The sequence below is a fragment of the Diuraphis noxia genome, unplaced genomic scaffold, assembly GCF_037042655.1.
Source record: "Diuraphis noxia isolate RWA-SAM2 unplaced genomic scaffold, SU_Dnox_SAM2 contig0002, whole genome shotgun sequence".
Classification (NCBI taxonomy): Eukaryota; Metazoa; Arthropoda; class Insecta; order Hemiptera; family Aphididae; genus Diuraphis; species Diuraphis noxia.
The window spans coordinates 57,929,916-57,950,368 of record NW_028301712.1 but is presented as its reverse complement, the minus strand read 5'-3'; positions in this window follow the sequence as shown (position 1 = coordinate 57,950,368).

The window sequence follows — 20,453 nt, the reverse complement described above, 5'->3', positions numbered from 1 at the left end:
ATTATGAATACGAGTTGGATACATTTTAAAAATAAAGTTATGTTCAAATAATATTTTACTACAGCAAACCATAAAGTAATGTGTACATTATTATAAATATTGCATTATATGTTTATTAATTAAAATACCTAGAAATATTATACCATAAAATAGTATTTTAAAATATATTATACAACTGTTGTATTTACCTATATCTCATTAACCTTTATTGGGTTTTTTTATACGATTTTTTTGATTATTTAGTAGTTTTAAATTAATTCGCAATGCGTAATTATAATATGATTCACACAATATACTTATAGTTATAAAATAAGATACATGTATAATTATGTTGTAATTTACAAATGAGTCGACTCTTTAATGAAAAATAAACAGTCTATTAAAAGTTAAAGCACTCATTATTAAGAGTGATTAAAGTAAAAAAGATACAATTCTACTAACTAATATTCAAAACATATTTTGAGGAAGGTATGCGTTTTAAATATAATTAGAACCCGTAAATAAGTAATAATTTCAAAACGTACGTCAAACAAAACAATTATATTATTATAATGATCATTTATGTAATTAAAAAACATGTAAATAACTAAGAAATTGTTCATTTTATTCTGCGATAAGTATACTTTTGATGTGCAAAACATGGTTATTTATTAATATTAATGTCAAAACTCATAAATTATTCACAAAATTATTCAACCATGTGTATCATACCTAATATTATAAATAGTGCAATTTATAAAATATAACAACTGAATCAGTAATTCAACATAAAAAATGTATTTAATAAAACATGCATAAATACGCTTAAATATGTTTACCTTTCACAGATACATAGTGTACTATATTTTTCTTGAAATAAATTAAAATATTGCTATACATAGTCAAAGGAATAATTATTGTTCATATATCACAAAATTTTAAATAAAGTAAATACTCAATTTATTTATAAAAATTTTTAAACACATTTAGTTGAAATATTAGTATATAGCAAAAGATATAATAATAATTTATTGTAAAAAGCTAATAACCTGTACAGTTGATGCTTAACAAATAAAAAAAAAAGTCGCAATAGTATAAATTAAATTGAATAGCATAAAATAAAATAAAATAAAAATGTATAATATGTTATTATTATTATTATTTTTTCTTTTGCTACGATACAAATAGAGCAATTTTTCAAACCGCTCGAAATTAATAATATGCAAGCACTCAATTACGTATATTATTATGCTGGTATCGTTTAAAAAGGGGACATATTTTAGGGTCAATAAGATAAATGCGTTCGGTCCCATTATGAAAATATGAAATTGGGGTTCATTGACATGGCATTTGTTTTCATATCATCACAGTTATTAGTTTGGTTAAAACTCAGGCGATATTAATGTAGGTCACGGTAAACAGTAATAATCATTGCGGTAGGTCGCCTGCACATGAATATGGTATGGCAAGCATGTGTAAAATAATAACAACATCATTAACAAACATACCATGCGCGCTGTGCTTATGTAAATGAATTAGTTTTTCGCACTTTATTTGTAGATATTGCACATGCTCGTGCGAGATGAGTGAAAATAAAAATTTAATAAAATATAATGTACACAACAGTCAACAACACGCTATGTTATAGTAAACATGGCAAAGAGCGTTGGCCTCAGGCCGAGGACGTCGACTCCCTCGTGTGTGTAAATATAACTATAACAATATAATCGGACGCTTATAGCGAACAAGAGATACAGTGTGGTAGTAATGGCTATAATAATACAGCACCTAGTTGAGCTTTCTAAGGAGCTAAGTGCCCACCCGATACGTATCGATACACACGATGTGTATAATGGTACACGACATGTTTTACTATTCAGTGTGTATATAGCTGACTTATCGTAAGTTGTAATGCGGTATCAGTATCATAGGATATCATTTATATATCAATCACACAGTATAATAGTGATTGTTCAATAACTATCAATAATTTATGATTGAATCGATGGGTTGAAGTTGATCCCTGGCATTTTACGAGTGTATCTGACTCAAGTCGAAGTTGTCTATAATAACATGTATCTATAGGAATATGAATACACATAATAGGTAGTACGTTATAAGACACAATCATACAGCGTCATATTAGTATTTCATGTAAAATGTGCATGGGTGCAGTGTACAAAGAGAGATATGAGAAGATTTAGGCTAATGTTTGGATACTATTTCAAAAATAATTTTACGTTTTTGTTAGTTGATTTACAAAAATATGTCATTTTTCTATTTGAAAAAAATAATTGTAACTTTTTAATGCTACAAAAGTCTTCACGAATATTTAATTCATATTTATATTTTATGTAACGATATGCATGATTTTGTCTTAGCCATGAATTTCATCATTTGTACGATTGTCTCCAAACACGTTATAATATAATAATATTACTTGTACATATGTGTTCGAAATTCTATCAATCGAAATCACTCTATAAAACCTAAGTTTTTAAGTTAACGACCAATATCCAAAGAAAGTTTTTTAAGAATTTTAATATTGATTCTTTTGAACGTCGACGATATCTGCTATGAAAATCCCATGTCAGCAATATCAAAACAATAGGAACGATTTTCCAAAAAAATATTAACCTCGATTTAAATATACGCCAAACAACGCATCGTCCTTTACTCGTCTATGAATTAATTTTTTTTTTTTATTCCAATAGTGTACACCCATTTCAGTGTACTACATAATATAAAAATGGTTCATGTATACCATTATTAATTTTTCACTGCTCTAGTCATACATATTTGTACATTCTTTTTTTTTTTCATTTAAAGGTTTACAGGCTTCAACTGCTATGGTTATTAGTCGAATTTTTTTTGAGAAAAATAGGAAAAAATATTACAATATTTGATTAATTATAGGTTATTTAGGTAAGTTTACAATTGAATATGAGCTTAAACTATATTTTATTGATAAGGTTGTCTTTGGTGATGAATTGGATGATTTTTGGAGTAGATTATACGTTCATAATATTTAATAATAATAATAATAATAATAATAATTACGTTAAAACAAATAATTTAAAAACATAAGTGTCATCGGTGGGTGGCTTCTTAGCTCATAATTTCATGTTTTTTATTGTCTTAGCTCATACTCTTATTGTGCCGATTGTGTACAGATTATGTATTACAAATAAAGAAAAAAAAAAAATAAAGATTATACGTTGAGGGCTTCTTTGATGTTAGGTGGGAGGTTGAGGAGTGTGCGAGTTGGCTCGTGTATTGGGCATTCTTCAAAAATATGTCTTATGGTGATACGAGTTTGGCATATGTTTCATATAGGAGGTTGGTCTTTACTGATAAGAAAGGAGTGTGTAAGAAAGGTGTAGCCGATTCTGATGCGAGTGATAGCAATATTTTGGCGTCGGCTGAGGTTCGGGGGAGTATACCATTGTTCGGTTGAACTTTTAATGTACTTTAGTTTGTTGGTTGGAGGGATGGTGTCCCAGAGATGTTGCCATGACTTGAGGGTTAGGTACATTCTGTTGCTACATTTTACGATGACGTTATTATAATATATTATTTATGTACTTTGGAACAGCGAAAAACATGGAATTGTTTTAGCATTTGAATTTGAAAATAATTTAACATTGATGGTTATTTTAATGAAAATCGACAATTGAATAGTATAATTTTATGTTTTGCAGCACACTAAAACTGTTGTTAATAATATCTTAAATTTTATTTATACAATAAATTTAATGGATAAACCAAAGGATAAGTTTAAAATTTTTATAATTTGTTTTACTTTAATTACAGAAATTGAAATATATAAGGAAAAGTATAAATGTTATACTTTTTTTTATAAATATTGAATTAATATAGTAGGTACATAGAATTTCTGGCCCAATTTGTTTATTGATCAATTATCCGAATAAATCCACAATCCTAAAATCCCTTAATATAATTATGTTTACCAACGTAAAACTTTATTACGTATACGGAATGTTAATTGCACAAATAATTAACTTTAAATGGTTTAAAACGCATTCATTTTAAATTATGAACCCGAACGATTTTAATTTATTCATTAAAAGAAAAAAAATAACTTTTTAATTTGTTGTCACAAACAGAATATAAAATAATATTCTCAATTAAATATTAAATTATTTAAAATTTTAATAAATTAAAGAAACATATCAGAAAACATTGTACTAAATAAAATGTATTTTAGCTTTTTAACTTTGACTATGAACGGGAAATTCTTATAGCAATATTCAAATCAATAATCAATATTATTATGTAAGAAAATGTTCTTAAATTGAAACGTTAAAGTTACATTATGGTATATAATATTTGAGAAGCTCAAACGATGTGAAATTATGACGTCATTTCGAAACTCGTTTATTTTTATTTACTTTATTTTTCCGCTTATACAGCTTTCGTTTAAATGTTAGATATCTCCCTATTATAAATTCAACATATAAACTCAGAAAATGAAAAAATAGGTCAAATTAATAAAAAAAAAAAAATGAATAAGATGGAAATGTTATGAAAGCAATTTAGCAATATAAAAATTATTCAACTTCACAGTTGATATGATCTGATATATCTTGTTCCATGGAAGCACCTAACTAATATAAATAATTTAAATTATACTGATTAACTAAGGAGTTATAAGTATCAGGCATGCTATTTATTTCATAGTCATCAATATCCGCAGTTTTTAAACATATTTTTAATTTGTAGTTGCATCATATTATGGTCTTTAATTATTTTTATTAAAAAACAACTGTAAAAGTCATTAAATATAATTAATTCAACTTAAAAATGTTGTTTAAACTATTTCAAAGTGATCTGAGAGAACGGTAATTACCATATTTGTTATTCAGAGTAATCTTAACAAAGATACGTTTGGTTGAATATTGTTACATTATTTGAACATAATAGCAATTAGTGAATTACTTTACTGAATGATTTGAGGATCAATTGAAGATGGGTATTGTTAATAAATGTTTCTTTAAATTCAGACGTGTTGATTACTAAACTAAAGTTATCATTAAAAAAAAATACAAAACGATTTGGGAGTATATTACTAAAAAGTGTCAAGTGTGTTTATTTTATGTTGAGAAATTCTATAGTGTAAATTATTTAGTGTCTTCTATCTATAGAAAAGAAACATAAATGTTATATGCTGAGCGTTATTTCTAAATTACTTAATGTGATTTAGTAACAACTATTATTACTATTTTCTACAATAATACCAAAAATGATGAACGACTGCAGTCCAGTTTCATATTAGTGTAATACAACTGAAACATAATAATATATTAACATTTAACAGTTTTATAATATTTGTTAACAATATTAAATTGGCAGGGTAATTAAGCATGAAATATAATGGAAAGGATTTTTATTTCAAATTTAGTTAAAAGTGTTCCGTATGCTCTATGCTGTATTCCATATACATTATGCCCGGAAGCTGAATTATTATTTGATATATTTTATTTAACAATATATTTTATTTGCAATTAATATATTTGATTACTTAGAAGTTAATACTAGTTACTATAACTAACCAATACGTCAATACAAATATAATATCGTATTCAATCGCATGTGTTAAGTTAATCTTTTCAGGACAGCATCTTAAAAACATTAAAAATGTAAAAAATTGTTTTGATATTTTCTTGTTTCTAAGATATGATTAGAAAACCTTTTTTTTTTATTCTTCGTCATTATTTTATCCTTCAAAGACTTCAAAGTAACGTCAGTCATCTAAGTTTTTATTTATGTACAAATAATGTAAATCAATTACAAAATTAAGGACTTTTAATAAAAAAATGTAAGAAAAAAATAAGTACACAATTAAAAAAGTAGTATATTTATTTATATTTCATGGTATTTAAATTATATATTTTAAAATCAGTTTACTAAAACATACAATGTAAGTACACACAACTTAAACAGATACAATTATTGCGATTAAAATATACATTTGGTATAGACTATAGTACACAAGCTGAAGATGAATATTTCAAACATCGTACAAATGTGTACAACACTTATTATTTTAAGAACATATTATTTAGTTTATAAATAAACCGATAAAATAGTATGATGAAAGCCGTTAGTATCTATACATTTTTTTTATAGTATCTAAATTACGTACCAAATTAAACATAATTATTATCTTAAAAGTGCTTCTGTTTCGTGGGAATATATTTTTAAAATAAATCGAAACAATATCTTATGAATAATTATGACTGTGATATTTAAATTTTAAATTCTGAACGGAACGAACATAAAGAGTTAATTTATCACTTTATATACTAAACAAAAAATATTTTCAAAATATTTATACTATACATGTTGTAATGTTGAACTATTTATAAACATTAGTATCATTCGAATTTTTTATTATTATTTTTTTTCTAAAGTATTGATAAAACAATAATTTAGACTCAATCAAAAACTCACAAATATAATAAAAGATAACACATCCGTTCATAGGTTTTTTTAAATAGTTTAATAATATTTTAAATATATACGCATAATCATTTTTTTATAAGCCCTTAAAATTCAAATTTTATCAAAATTATGAAAATTAGATACCAAAAACAGAAAATGATTTGTGTTTAAATATACATAATATCTTCTTACTGAAGCATGAAAATATAAAAAATATATACACAATATTTTTAATTTATGGACGATTTAAACGAAGATTGATAATTTTAGTATCAAAAGTTAACAACAATTATATATAGGTATAATATAGTATATTTATTCTGTATCTATTTACTCACATGCTCCTCAGACAGTATTAATTAAATAATTGATTACTAATACATTTTTTTAACACACCTTACAACTAAACAGATGTTGTATATACATAGACATAGATATGTATATATTATATGTACATGTACCTTTATATTATTAATGATATTGACCGTTTCAACTAATATTAATCACTGACCGTACACGTGTTAACAACGTAAATCAATTTGGTTTGATTATTTCGATAAAAATATCGAATAAATATCTAAATATTAGCTTAAAATATATAATTTAAATACAGAAAAACTATTCATGGTTCTCGGTGATAAAATTCTTACAAAGTTCGATTAAACATTTTTTTTCTTTACTTATTGCGTCTCAATAATCAGAAAATTATCTACAATTCAACAATATAAGCATACGTAGACCGTTATGTATATAATAATACTAATAATATTATTATGATATATTATAGTAAAGGTCACGCTTATAGTCGAAAGTTAATCGGAATCTGTAATGGGGTTATGCGTTCTAAGCCAGTTTAATGAACCTAAAGACATACAAAATAGTTTTTTCATAATTCTATACATATATAATTAATATCGTATAAAGTATTACATGATATCGTAGTAAAATTATAAAAACGGCGAAAGCTTTGCGAACAATTTCCGATGAAGTAATTACAAGTCGTACTCTACATGTCTACACCTGCACCAATCACCTGTTTACATGCGTAATGCCCTGATATATAAATATTGAAATCGAATTTAATCGGACACATCAAATATCCGGTTTTCGGAAAAGCAATCGGACATCATGACCGTTTGCGGTTTTAGATAATCTTCACGGTTGCATGTAATAGTAGCAGTTTACCCGATGAAACTTACCTACGAGCTACGACATTCTTGATGCAACGGCTGCAGCTTCAGTGCTATGATCACTGGTTCGTGAATACGGTTTCAACCACCATTTTTGACGTATTTTCTAGCGATTTATCGATCTGTCACTCTCGCCTTTTCTTATAACATGCCAGCATTTGGCAAAACAGTCTCAAATACCAAAGTCATTTTCACCTTATAAAAATATGTACCTATCACATTATAATGAGACAAGTGTACACTTATCGCTGGTTTAACGATAATATAATATATACTAATCTTAGTTGTTAAATTGAAAGTTAATTGAAAAATAATAACTCAATCACAACTTTCGTTCGACAATAATTAGTATACGATTGTGTGATATTTATATACTAGGTACCTACCCAAAATACGGTATAATATATTATTATTAGTATATCTATAGAATATTACATTACTGACGAACCATTTGAGATCATCTGGAAAGTCTATTATTATTATGTGTAAAAAAAAAAAACAATCTTGAATTACAAGTTATAGTTCACTTTATTTATTTCGAAACGAAAAATAGTTCTAGAAACGTGAACTTTATGATTATGTCATTATAACAAACTCATATCCGTTGTGAAACTCAATATCAAGACTAGGTCTATTAAGTGTTTTCGTAAAACATGTACACTTTTGCACGTGTACCTAATATATTCACTCATCATATTATAAACTATAGTACTCGGAAGTTGGAATACCGTTACTATTATGAAATATAGATATAATTACTGTTTTATAGATAAATGTAATATTTTCCCTAGACTATATTCATGATTAACTGTTGTACCTTGTTTTATACCAGACGAATAAAAAAGAAATAATGATAACTACGAAACACTCATTAGTGAAAGTTAATAGTTTCACATGTAGGTACCTACTTTAGTTTAAAAATTAAACTATAATTTTGAAATAAAAATATTTTATGAATTTACTTCAATGGCATAGTTAATGACTAGTAGTTTGATTAAAATTAAAATTCTTAACTAATCGCACAGAAACTAAAATGAAGTAGGTAACTCGAATTATGGCAAAAACATTATTTTTTAAATCGAGAGCAGATATTATCTGCTGTTATTAACATCATACACATAAAACATTGAAACAATTCTAATATACTAGTATAGTTATAAGCATGTAACCACATTGAGACTATCAGTGCTCATTGCCTCAATCTTAATTGTAATAATCTCTGTTTAAAATTAAAAAAGCTTTATGGTAATTAATAATATTTTTTATCCAATATTTAATATTGTAATGTGCGTAGAGTTAAGTTTTTTTAAACTTTGGTTACATAAAATATATCTAATAAGTGGTCTATAAATCTTTAGAGGGTTTCACTTTATTTACAGAAGAGAAATGTAATTTTTTACTTTTGAATTCGAACGTGCTTACGGGAGAAAACTGAGTTATATATATTAATGTGTTTGCGTACAATTTGAACCCAGGTCGACAAGAGTACAAGATTATATCAGTATTTTAAAAAATATTCAAACTTCTCTTTTTCAATCAAAACTTAGATTTCATAATAAAGCATTAATTAAGTTCTTTTAATGCATTTGCTCAAGTTACATATTTTATGAACAAAATAACAATTCGTAATTAATATTAATCATAAAAATATTTCTCCCTGCAGGTTATAAATATTGTATAATTGATTAATTTAAATTGTGTAGAACCATCATTAAGACATTAACCTTCCCATTCTACTAACTCCAATACAATATTCTAAACAATTATAATATGACGATGTATACCAAGTATAAAATATTATTCATAGGTCTGGGATGTTGTTGCACTAAAAATGTTATAAAACTGATTGCATTATTGCTGTGAAAAAAAACCCAAAATTACACTTAAAAATTGCAATAAAAAAATATTTTGTACCAAAAAAATAAAAATATATATATTAACGAATTATTTTATGAAATGGATTAAGTCATTTTATTAGTTAATATTATAAAGTTTTATTAGATAGGTTTTAAACGAGTAGATAATAAAAAATATTCAAATTCAAATTATCGTCAATTGTCACTAAAAATCTGGTAAATTGTGCGGTCTTCTTATAAAGAAATCTCTAGAAATCTACAAATAATTTTATCAACATTTAAAACTTTTTATTTAAACAATTTTTGATTTCTTTTTTTAAAAAAAACCTTACCTTACCTTGAAAATTATTGCACTGTATGATCTAACAAAAAAAAGTGAAAACATAAAAAAATATATATAATTGTATTGAAAATGACGACAACCAACAAAATTGCAATAAAATTGAAAAAGGTCAAAAATTTCAAAAGTTGCACTTAAATTTTTATATATTAATTGGTATTCGTTTGAAACAAATTTATAACTTACTTAGCAATGAATCCGAACAATAGAAAAAAAATTGCGAATGCAACATCATCAGAGCCCTAATTGTTAACATTTTTACAATTTCTTACAAGAACTCACAAATCCCTGCCAACATATTCGAATAGCCGTATTATATTTAAAACATCTTCAGCCAGGATAATATTATAAAATATATTTATTTTAATTTCAACCAATAAAAACGTTTGTGGACAAACACTTTTCACACGTTCTTGTCTGTTTCAGTCGACCACAGCCAGTTCTTCGCAATTCGATTTCGTTTTTATATTTCCAGTTCAGTAAACAATTTCCACCTTAAGCATCTACTCGTATTTTGCTCAAGGCTTCGATTCTGGTAATAACAAACCGACCGCAAATCGAATTTACATTGATGGAAAAATTGACTTTTATCCACAAAATCATCCATCCAAGTCTCTCTACCGACTGCTTGCTACCTAATATTTAGATTCTGAGCGGAGCAAGGAATGTACCTATTGGTTTTACAATGATGTTTATTTATTTTTATTTTTTATTCTGTAAACACTTTTTCTCGCCCTAAACTTGCTCAAAAGTATCAAATGTAGCATCTTTTCTGAAAGGTAATGTTTTTGAAATGGTACTTAATAGAGGTCATTTTTCGATTTTCGAAACGGTACTCGAAATAAAAGCAATTAAAGAAGAAAAAAGTATGATTTCACGATTTTATGATATTAATTACGGTTGATTTTCTTTTTTTGAAATTATAACAATATAATTAATATAGTATAACATATCCTAGACTGATAAACTGTCTCCACTCAGAATCGTTTTTCGTATACAATGATATTACAACATTGAATTCAAATTTAATACCATCCGTTATAGTAACCTACTTGTAACCTACTGTACAGTAGATCGACATCCACTTACTTACCCGCTTTTTTATTTATGATTATTTACTAAATCTCACCTAATAAAATAAATCAACGTTTCAGTACCAAAAATTCGATTTTTTTACTTAATGGTACCTAATAGGTATACAAACTGCCTAAATTTAATCAATTCGGTTTCTTTTATCGACTTAGATACTTCTCAACCATGACCATGTGTTATGTGAACACCGATATTGTACGTCACATATACATATACAAATAAATTTAACATTCTATAAAATGTAAGTAATCAATATACCCACTGTAATGTAAAAGAAATTACACACTTTCATAATATAGTCTTCGATAATGAATTTATACAACACTAAAGTTGTTAACTTATTAAAGTGCACTTAATACAAGCAAATAAATACTAATATTCACTATACATATGTATGTTTTTAATATATTTAACAGTGTTCCTAATATATGCTTATAAGAAAAACACGATAAGTTTCTCCCAATTTTATTAAATTCAATATATAGATATATTATTATTTTTATTAAGTGCCATAATATGATATTTGAAAAAAAAAATATTGTTACGTTCAGGAAAATATTATAATGATTATTATATGCATAAAATAGATCATATCTAGTGATAGTAAAAAAAAAATAGACTTATGTTAATTTAATTTCAATACATTAGTTTAGTACTTTCCAATATTCTTGATATGTATGCAAAATATCATTATTTACATAATTACATCTATTAAAAAGTCTTGAGTACTGATGTGGTAAACCGTTGTGTTTTTTTTTTTAAATTAATATTGCTTGAATAAAAACAGATGTAGAGTACTAGAGTCTTTATATTGAGTGAATCTTTTCATCGAAAAATTCACTGTCATATTTATATTAAATGTTTACATAATCTTATTGTGCCATAGTATATAGATTGCATAATATATCATTAAAATAATATATTATATTTATACACACCTTGATACTGTGAAAAATAAAAATATAAACAACGTATGACGGTGCTGCAAAAACATTAAAGTTAATACTAACTGCACTAGGCTTATCTAACATAGCAGATGGTTGTGATTACGTTTGAATAACAATATTATTGAAATGTATAGGTCAGTCGGGTTAGTTATGGAACGGTAAAGGTTATAATATACTTTTTCACATTAAGCATTCACCTACATATTTCCCTAATGTGCATAGTAATCCGTTTTACAATTAGGTGTCAATTCATACATAATATTATAAATTATAATGCATTTTATACACAATACACATTCATGTTTACTTTGAACCTATTATTCATCATTTACAAACACCATATTATATTATGAAAAACAATTTAAGTTTTGTAATACTTTAAATTATGTTATATAGTTTCTATATAAATTAAATTAAAAAGATTATATTTTAAATGTCTACAAGAATCATGTTATAGTAGAATTGATAAACACGAGAACGGTGTAGGTTAAAAGTGTTGCAAAAATTAAACTCGTTCGGGGTCAAATGTTTCAATAACAAACGCTAGCCACTGCGTTATTTCCATGTTTGAAAGCGTTCCACTTGTGAAACGCACGAGTTCTGAAAAAAAAAAAAAATAAAACATAAATAAACAGCATTTAGCGCACTTCATGTTTGCAATGAGTTGTGTGGCTTTGTTTAAGTTGAATTTATCACGAGGATAAATGTACATAGAAATGCTTTTCGAAGTTTTTGAGAAATTATCCACTGATCGGCAACGAAAACAAAATTTAAGATCGGTAGGTAGGTTGTACACTGTACAATAAAAATAAACTAAAACATTTAAAAAATAAATAGTTCATTCACCAGCGTTAAGCGTGTACCTACTATATAAATAATAAGTTACACCTATGTATTATTATTATATTTAAGTATTGACTCCATTCAACTGCTTAGCATAATACAAGAAAATCCATTTCATAACGGCCGGTGTGGTCTTTATCCGGTCTTATATAAATAATTTTCTTCAGATATTTTTTTAAAGTTACGTCTACATAAGACGACAGTATAATATTAGTACATACAAAATTATCATTTGCACAAGTTTTGACCTCAAAATTAGAGACACCAGACTTGCAGCGCGCTATCAGATTGCAATGTAATATTTAGTTAGACAGTATAATATGGAGATATTGTTAATCAAAAAGTGATTATTATAGTCTACATCTCACAATATATAATTAAAAAATATATTTAAAGACTATATTTATTCGCTTGTTGTTAAGTCGCAGTGAACAGTGAACACACAAAACCAGTCACATTGTAATATTATACGATTAACGTTTACGCAACTGTTCGTGAAAACTGTACTCCCGAAAACCCGTCACGATATATCACGATTTGTACATGGTTCATAGAAGCGTCTATAGTATTATTATTTTATTTTTCGGTAATATAATAAAATATACCTAATACGTTTTTGCCGTAGCGAAACAAGATGCACTGTAATAATGTTGCATTAAAATTTCCGAACCCACAATATAATATATGATACCATAATATATATATACCATATTATATAATATATACCATATTATGGTGCTTTCAAATTGTGAACGAATGTCATTATTATTTCCTCGAGGCGGGTTACGTCACGCGGGAGCACAAGGAATTATTAAAGTTTTCCATTCGGAGAGTAATATTAAATTTTCAAATGCTCTAAAGTATAATAAATATAGAGTGTTAGATTGTTTCGGACTGTGTCTCTTATGTTTCGAGTAAATGATGTTTCAGCTATATCAACATGACATTTTAGTTGATTTTATGTACTATACTGTACATTAATTATAATTTATTATTATATCACGCAAATGATAAAGCGATTTATACAATACAGATAAACAAAGCCACCAGTATCGATGCAGTAAATATTAATTAAACCATTTGATAGAACTTTAGTTGATTGTAATACACCAACACGCGGAATAAATATATTTTGATAATTTTGTATTATGCAATTGATTCAATAATTGGTTTTAAAATATTGTGTATACACTATACACACAAACTCTACATCTGAGTTATTTTTATAGTTATTTAGGTCGATGTTATAACTATGTTTTGTAAATTACAATATAACAATATCGTGCATTTTTTAACCGTAATGCTTTTTTAATCTTAAAATTAAATTTGTATGTATTTAAACAATAATAATAACATTTATAACGCATATAATTATATTTAAATTTTATTAAAAACATAATTTGTAAGATTCATCTCTGTAGATAGCATAATCCGACCATCGTCGTAAAGGTCAAAAGTTATACATTGTGCGTATATTATGATATTAATTGAATTTATTATTTTCTACCTAATAAATTTAATAAGTACTTTATGTGCTGATTGTTTAAAACGATAGTGAACACGTTAACGTCCGTTTAATTAAATATTATTATCGTAATGAAAGTGCAAAAAAAATATGCTAAATCATCAGCAGCCATAAATTATTTTTCTAAACACATCGTTTAAACAAATATTTGCTCATGATAATATTATAATATCCTGTGTATGATAATAATTTATACCAATCTAATCCACCCAAATAGTGGTTTTCTTCAAAAAGGGTTGAAAACGACGTTTTCTCACCAGATAACGTATCTATGACGGCGTCGTCGAATAGGTTAGGTTAGTTACAGTCGGAGTATACGATAATATACATTTTAGACAGACACACATTGCTATAATACATATGGTATATATTCGGGGCAATAATAACGTTTACTATAACGACATGGCGTATATTGTACGAAGACGCCCGAAAAACAATAAAGACGCGCGACGTGCCAGGTCTCGATCAGTGGTGGTGTTTATTCTCGTTTACCAACACCGTCGCCGCACGTGTTTGTCGAAGATTTTCTTCTCTCCATGTTTTTTTTTTCGTTTTTTATTACTAACATCATTATTTATTTATTTGTATTTGTCAAAAATACGTCTGCTTTAGTTGTAGGTGAGGGTCATATTCGTTTCCGGATAACGTAAAGAAAAATAGACTTCGCTGTTTACCACTACCTAGCGGACATAATAATAATGATTGCGTCCAGGTTCCATGCCGAATAAACAGAAACGTCTAATTTGTATTCCATATCTTAGTTAAAAGGGTCTATCCAAGTTAACATGGGTATCATCTACATTATAATGTATGTTTCTGAGCGGAATGATGAATATATTCGTTTTACAATGACGTGTGTAAAAATACTTCGATTTCAACTTTGGATGTAATATTTGTAGTATTAAATTGGGATCAAGTCTTTTTTTTTTTGTGGGGATAGGTCAAAACCAAAATATTTGTAGTAACTTTCAAAGTAACCGGGAAAATCGAAAAACATGTACATTGATAATTTCAAAACATTCAAATAAATTGTAAGCTATTGCTTATCTACACCACAAACCTATATTTACATAGTTTTCCGGTTTGTCGATATTGACTTATGAAATATCTTTTGTAATATAAGCAGACAAACCACTTAAATTTTTTTTTCAAATGATTTATCATTGAATTTAAATTTGACACATACATTACAGTCACTTTCACTTACATGAAGACGAGGTACACTCGATAACTACAGTTCAGCAGAACACTTATGCGTACTTCCACTTATTTTTAAAAATTTTTGTTTTATTGAAAATAAAAACTTAGTTTATAAAATTCAATTTCAACTTGAAATTGTCAAGGTAAATTTTTCTGGAAATTAAAAAGTAATTTTAAATGTATGTTATAACAGTGTACGATCAACTATTGTTTCACAGCATCCACAACTAATCAATTTTGTTATTATTCTATATTGGAGCTCCGATTTACTGAAAGATGATTATATTGTATTTATTATATGATTATACAAATATCCTAAATGCCAAAAGCTCTATAACACGAATTATCGATTTCGCGGCGATTCCTCTGGGTCTGTGAAATTGAAACCATATAATATTGTTTCATTTCGTTCAGCAGACGAGCGTTACAAGTTTACAACGACTTAATAACGTCATAATAATATCGTGCGGTGTACAATGTTCATAAATTATTGCTTTATAGTATATAACATATTTTATAGTGCGTATTAAGTCGTACGATTTTTTATTGTTAAAAACCGAATTTTCAACAACTATTATTAGCGTGATAATATTATAACGAAACGACGTGACATTCTGATTCAGTGTCCGTGCAAAATTTATATTATAATAATAAAATAATAACAACATGTAGGTACCTATTCATATTACATTACTGATAATAATGGTTTGTTTTTAAGTATGCAATCGTATTGATTGGATCATATTTGGTATCACATTACACGTATTCACATACATATGGCATGTAAAAGCGATTGGAAAAATATCAGATTTACGTTTCATTGAAATATAAAACTTACTTCAAATAAACATACGTTCCACTATATGTTTGAATTACTTTTTTTAAAACAGTGTAAACCTTACCTAATGAACTGTATGGGTAATTTCGACATTGATGTCATTTGAATGACATATTATAAACGATTAGATACGAACGATTTTTTCTGTTTTATTTTTCATTTTTTGTCCACATAATATCTAATTCTTATTGGGATGTATCTTAGGCCATTCTGTACGACTTCTATAGTTCAACTTATTTGCTAGTTAGTTCATATTACAGCTACAAATATTATATTGTTCGTCAACAATTAACTCGATTCATGCAAACGTGTAACCATACAATCTCATTAAGCAGACATCACCAATAAAGTTTTATCAATATTTTACTCAACTGTAAAAATTAATTTAAATAATACATTTTATGAAACTTTATGCATTAGTAAAATAATAGCTAATTTCTACTGATGTCCGTACAAATGTAAGATAAATGAAGATAATAATAATAATAATAATTTATTGCAATATAGATTAGTGTTATTTATTTCAGACTAGAAAGAGTTATCAAATATTAGTTTATCATATTATAATCTATATGATTGACTTATTTTATTGTATGAATCAATCGTTTTATCGTTAGTCTTCGTATATGAATTTTAATGTAGACAAACACTGACCGAATTGTAATAAATAATATATTATGCAGGCTAAACATTGGCATATTAAGTCATATTTCTCTTAAGCAATGAAAACTAATATTTAAAAAAATTAATCAACAATGTAATAATGATAAAATGAAATTGTATACTACTACTACACCTTGGATGAATCATAATTTAAACATTACCAAGTTTCGAATCTAATAATTTTACTTTTTGATACGTTCATTAATCATTTTTACCAAGGTTTTGCCAATAAATAAACGTCTAAAGTTTCTGGTTTTAATGAAAATTAACGATTCAACCATTATGATACTCTGAGAAATTCAGTTCTGGACAAAAGTACTTGTAAATATTATGGAGAATAAACAATTTCAGAAAAAAACTAAATAAAAGTTTTTAATTTTAAAATAAATCATATTACATTTTAAAAATTATATCAAAAACTAAATCAATAAAATTTTAAGGCCATTGTTGCTTATATTGATAAGATTTCGAAATAATTTTTCTTGAACACACCGCGGATCAGTCAGTTAAAGTGAAACTACTGCGTAACACACATGTGGTATAATTTGCGTTATTGTGTTGACAGTTGTGGACAAATGGTTTGATAGAAATCTTTGTACCTCAAACTGTAAATAAATGCAAATATGCAATAATCTAATAGTATTGCATAAAGCTAAATTTATGAAATGTTTTTATCATTTTTATGTAATCGTATAATCGTAAACAACAAAATATTTTAAAAATCAATACTCTTGCAACGTACGCACTTGTGGCACGTAATTTTATCGATAGAGAAATAAAACCATCAATAACTTGAGCGTGTGTGTAAGATGGAGATGAAAACTGAGAAATTATCGATTAAAATAATACAATCATAAAACCAATAATTTTGGATTCATCAGTTGATAAAAGTAAAATTATACTTACAAAATGTTAAATTAGATAAATTAACTTTAATATAAAAAGCATACGTTTATTTTTCCATAAAATAAAACAAACAAAATTCATACCTATTTTTTGATGATTTGAATACCTATACTGCCGTTCTAAATCGGTTACTTCAATTTTGTTAAAATTAAGATTTTGGTATTGATAGACAAGTAAACTTCTTTTGAATTTAATTTACTAATGCAAAATGCAAGGAATCCTTAAAATCTATTCAAAGTATGTTATACCACATTAGGTACAATAATTTATTGCCAAAAACAGAATCAAATAGTCTCTAGATTTAATTAAGAGAGAAAACTAAGGTAATTAACAAAATGTTTTATGGAGTTAACTATACTTATTTTGCCCTCCCATAATATGAATTTCAGACCGAACGATACATGCAATGTCATATAAACTATAAATCGTAAGACTAAGTAAAAAATTGAATAGTTATTTTTTTTTCCATTCAAAATAAAAATTTTCAACAGGGATTTAATATTGTCATCATCATTCATCACTGAAACAAGTAAATAATAGTTATTTAATTTCAACTCTGATATAAATAAATTATTATACACGTTTTAATTTATAATCTGATTGTTTATGAAAAGTTTTTGCTTATTATTTAATATTTAACAAAGGAATTAAATAAATCTGTCATTTTTTGTTTCTCTACGTCTACTTCTGTTTAAAATGAAAATTATTGGAGTTCAAAAGTTGGTTATGGCAGCCACAACAATATTATAACATAAAACCTTAAGTAAGTTTAGTAAAAAAAAAGATTTAGCATCAAAAAACAATTAAATATACACCACTTTAAAAATCATGAGCCAACGCATTTTGACAAATAATTTATTTAAAGATCAAAAACATTTTATGTGGATTTTGAAAAGCTAGTATGCTCCTAGTAGACACCTCTTAATGGCTTAGAACAGCAATTATAAAAGACTTAATACATTACCTTCACATTTTGTTCAATTTCCACTTTGAATATGGATTCATTTAGACTCTGTATTAATCTTGTATGTATATGTTTTTGTTATATTGTGTTATTTTATCTTTATATGATACACTACTGGTATTTATCAATATTATATACCTGGGAATATAATTATGAACATATTCCATATGAGTATTACGTGTAAGTTTATCAATAATGATCATAATCGCACCTATCTTATACAGACATCCATTTTAAATATAATTTACATTACTATATTTAAAAAATAATAATTGCATATTTTATTATTTTATTCCTGTAATTTTATTGTTTACATTTTTAATCAAAAAGGTTGGTATTATGAAAATATAGTTTTTTCAATAATAGATCATATTAAAAATTATAATTTGTTCCAATGCATGGGTAATGTATGTTGATAAAAATGTATTTTCTTGAATTTAATTATCTACCAAATAGTGAACAATTAATTAAACTGGAAAATTAAAATATATTTTCTTTTACATCATCCCCGTTGTAATAATAATATCTTAAAGCATCGCAATATAATATATAAAAAGTTCTCGTTCGAAGTGAATAACACTCGAATGGAACGCTTTTGTGATTATCATATTTCGAATAATACTAACTTTAAATAGTCCACATAAAAGTCAGAAGAATCATAAAAACTTAACTTATTGGTTATTAATTCATTTAGTAAAGATTTTCTATTTTTTTAAGTAATATAATAATACCAACTTTTATCTTATTGTTTCATGATAATAATATGTATAATCTCCAAAGTATATTATATATATATTATGCATGTTTTTTTAATTGTCTCTAAATCTGAAAGGAAGTGGTATTTATATTGTCAAGAAACGCGTGCTATATTATTATATATATATTATATGATATTGTATATACCTACTTGTTGCAGGCATATAACTCAAATATATGTATATATATATATACGATGTATTATACAATGAGGTTAATGAGGACCGTGATGGAAATCACGACTATATATTTTCAGTACAATATGCTTTTTGGTAAAAGATATCACGATTCCGGTGGTTTTGTAACGTCAAGTACACTCAAACTCAGCGATATAGATGATGCACATAATATATAATATTAATACATACTATACCTAGTACATATAATTTTTTTTCTTATTACATGTTTTTTACATTGTAAATAAAAATATAACAATAATAAAACAAAAAATCATTAAGGCTGATGGGTACTATAATATGGTCGAGTGCAGTATATAAGCCCGGGTCAAGTTTTAAGTACCGATACACGAGTGCACTTAGAAATTCATTGAAACAAGTTCATCGTATCATTTACGACCCATTTTGGTAAACTTCTACGTGCGATCCCCGACCAAAGGAATGTTATTAATGCGTATAGTGTATATACAATATTAATATATTTTAGTGATAATAACAATAATAATATGTAATTTAATCGATAAATCCAAATACCTCCTTAAAACTTTTACTCGTCATGCCTGTAAAGTTTATGTATAAGTGCTTAAAATAAAATCGTTGCTAATGCATGCGATCATCAACCGATTTATATAAATTGGAATTTTTCAAGCTCCATTGTGTAAGCATATCCAAGTTGCTAAACACATAATACATATATATATATATATATATCA